Source organism: Neltuma alba, unplaced genomic scaffold (genome assembly GCF_004799145.2).
Source record: "Neltuma alba isolate B1F8T4 unplaced genomic scaffold, ASM479914v2 tig00002744_pilon, whole genome shotgun sequence".
Taxonomy (NCBI): domain Eukaryota; kingdom Viridiplantae; phylum Streptophyta; class Magnoliopsida; order Fabales; family Fabaceae; genus Neltuma; species Neltuma alba.
The window spans coordinates 1-3,454 of NW_021632994.1; the positions used below are offsets into that span (position 1 = coordinate 1).

At 34.6% G+C, this 3,454-nt stretch overlaps 1 long non-coding RNA gene across 1 annotated transcript; it reads left to right on the plus strand.

The window, feature by feature from the left end:
- Window positions 1-36: 36 nt before the first annotated feature.
- Window positions 37-2,302, plus strand: LOC114736517 (uncharacterized). The gene is made up of 4 exons (XR_003739353.1): window positions 37-136; window positions 212-289; window positions 960-1,141; window positions 1,689-2,302. It is a non-coding gene; the product is annotated as an uncharacterized LOC114736517 (long non-coding RNA).
- The last annotated feature ends 1,152 nt before the right edge of the window (window positions 2,303-3,454 follow it).

Genomic DNA, 3,454 nt, shown 5'->3' on the forward strand with positions numbered 1-3,454 from the left:
TTATTAGTTTATCCTGGCTTAAGATGCCACGCAATGTCATTCTGGGTGTGATGCACTAATGCAGGGACCTGTCCTACAACCTCTTCAATGGATCAATTCCAGAAAGCCTTGGGCAGTTGACTTCTTTACAAAGATTGTGAGTTTCTCTAGGCTGTAGCAAACCCGAAAGATGAATGAGCTGATAAGTCTGACTTAAAAGGTCTTTATGCAGGAATCTTAATGGAAACTCCCTGTCTGGAAGAGTCCCTGAAGCACTTGGAGGAAGGCTTTTGCATAGAGCTAGCTTCAAGTATGTATTCAACGATTTAGTGCCTCTTTGACATGTTTTAAGTTTTTGTATTTCAAAAATTAATTTTTCTTACAACGAAGTTCTCAAAAAGTGTTGCAATGAAGTAGCAGTTAGTGTTGTGGCTCAAAAAGAAAAAGTGGTTAGCATTTGGTGATACCAAAAATGCATGCTTTGCTGTCAAATTACTTAAAATTACATATTTAAAATACTTCAGCAATTGATACTTATTGAACTGAAATTTAATTTCATCCATTGTGACTATATAATTAAGTTTTAAACTTATATCTGGACACAATGTACAGATTAAATCACAGTAAATATAAAAAGATCTCCGGCTAAAATACTTATAAAACCTGCATTATAAATTTGATTATAATGAAAAGAGTAAGAAGAAATAGAACGTTTGGATTGAAAACATATCCATATCTTGCCATCTTGGCCAGAAAACCAAAAGCCAAGACAGGCGCATCTCATAAACATAAGCGATTTTTTCCTTGTCCACAGGCCAAGCGGGCTTTTAATATCTGGTTTAGAAGCTTTAAACTAGACTTCATGGATATGAACACAAGAAAATGAATTATCACATGTCCGTGCTATTTGTCTGAATTATCCTTTCTTTGCTGGGCAATAACTGTTGCTAAAATCTGTGCCATGCATGTGGATTCTACAGTTTCACTGACAACCCAGGTCTGTGTGGTATCCCCGGATTACCCACATGCGGAACTCACCTTTCTGCTGGCGCTAAAGTTGGCATTGGCTTAGGTGTTTGCTTTGCATTTCTATGTCTTGTTACCTGTTCAGTTTGTTGGTGGAAAAGGCGGCAAAATATTCTCCGAGCTAAGCAAATTGCTGGTAACACATTCAACATTTATGCATTATACTATCAAATCATTATACCTATGATGTCTTCATGCAATTGAAATCCCCGTGGCACCTCATTTAGGAAGGTTATCATAGTACTTTAATTCAAATTATGACTTTTGGATCTGATGTAAAATTCGAATTCCAGGTAACGGAAAGAGATTAACTCGAGCACAAAAAAACTTAAGAAACATTAGAAGTTAGTACTATTGTGAGTCTATGAATATATGTTAGCAGTTAAGTGAGATAGAGATACATGTATCATATATGTGTTCAATGTGATACACGTATCACACTGCAATACCTGTATCTTGCCTCTTTTTTTTAAATATATCTGAAACACTTACATAAAACTCAACTTTTTATATTATCTATTCTTCATGTATTAACTTTATTAATATACATATGATTTATATAATACGCATCTGCAGCAGTATTTTAGAATTTTAAAAATTGCCACATCTCATGTATTATATCTTGTCATATTTAATATAAATTCTCGTACATGCAAGTTTATTCTCTTGATTACCTCTTGCAGCAAGGGCAGCTCCATATGCAAAAGCAAGGACCCATTTATCTGATATCCAGTTGACAAAGCATCATCCCCACCCCCACCACCACCATCACCACCACCACCACCATCATGGTAATTCCCGCACTGCAGCTGAGAACGGCCCTATATTGCTATCATGATCTCATCTCATCCTTTTCATACATCGTCAGCTCCAAGTATTACTCTATCTCCTCACTCCCATATTTTTTTCCCCTCCCAAATCCAAGAAACTCCCTCCTATATTGGCTGATCATGTGACATCTAGGTAGAAATCTTGAATACTATGTTCTTTTGATCATAAGGCCAGAGTTTCTTGACTTGAGCTCGCTGAATTCCCTAATATTTTAAACAGGCTGAGAACGCACACACTGCCATTTTGTAAATCAGAAAATTTTGCACATTGCCTTTGTTCACTTGTTTGCTTTTCTTTGTATGGTTTAACTTTGTTAAGGGATTTTTTTTTTTTTGGGAAAGACGGTGTTACAAAACGAAGGACTACACTGATAGAAATCACAGTGTTCAGTTTGTAAGAGATGGATTTTCATTATATAGGCTGGGCTGTACTTCAACTAATAATACTAGATTTATTTCCACTATGGATGTCTTGTAACAGTGTAGTTATTTATAATTTGATGTTGAGGGAAGCTATGTAACTAACTAAGGAAACTGAAATTTAATTTCTTAGCTATGGAAAAGAAGCCATTATAATGAAGTTGCATGCATCTTTTTTCCCGATGCCAGAAGGATCCCCTGCATTTAGGAGTACATGTATGGAATGCAGTTAAACAGAGATTTAAAAACTACTTTGATATGGGAGTACTGAAGCATCAGATTGAAATGGTTTTTCTTGTTTGTTCTACCAGCATGCACGTGGCACTCTTGGCGATTTCTGAGTTTGTTCTCATATATTAGCCTATAAATGATGGATTAACACTCTGCAATTTCAATTGCAATTTTAAATACTCCTGCAGTCCTAAATGTAAAACATTACAAAATGAGTCTTATTTTTAGGATTAAAGAGTGTACCTCTTTAATGCTCCCTTTGGTCCTTATGAAAATGCACCAACTAAAAAGTGTTCTCACTAAAAACCATCAGGTTGAAATTGGCTTTTTTTTTTGGTTCTATCTTCATGCATGTGACACTCTTGGCGGTTTCTGAGTTTGTTCTCACATATATTAGCCTACAAACGATGGATTAACACTCACGTAATTTCAATTACAGTTTTAAATACTCCTCCAATCTTAAATATAAAACATTATAAAATGAGTCTTATGTTTAAGATTGAAAAAAGTATCTCTTTAATGCTCTATTTGGTCCTTATTAAAGTGCACCAACTAAAAAGTGTTCTCACTAAAAACCATTAGGTTTAGGGGTACAAGATGTGCCATTTGTGGGGTTTGATATCCATCTCAAGCTTTGTCCCTGCCGTCAATTTTCTTTCAAAAAAAATTAGAAGGTTCTTTAGGTCCTTTTTATAAAATACTGCTAGTTTCAAAGAGTATTAAATATTCTTTCTATCATTATTTAGAAATGGTTTATAATAGGGACAAAGAAATTATGATTTAAATGCTGAAAATCCTTGAAATGAATGGGTCCATACGTCTTTACGATAAAAAATCCACAATACCACTCTTGTTTTTGTCACCTGTAGGAAGTGATTTTGGTCCTTTTTATTTGTCATTTGTACTTTTTTTAATGCTTCATTTTTAATGATATTCTTACTAATTAAGGGAGACAAATGTAAAGGTAA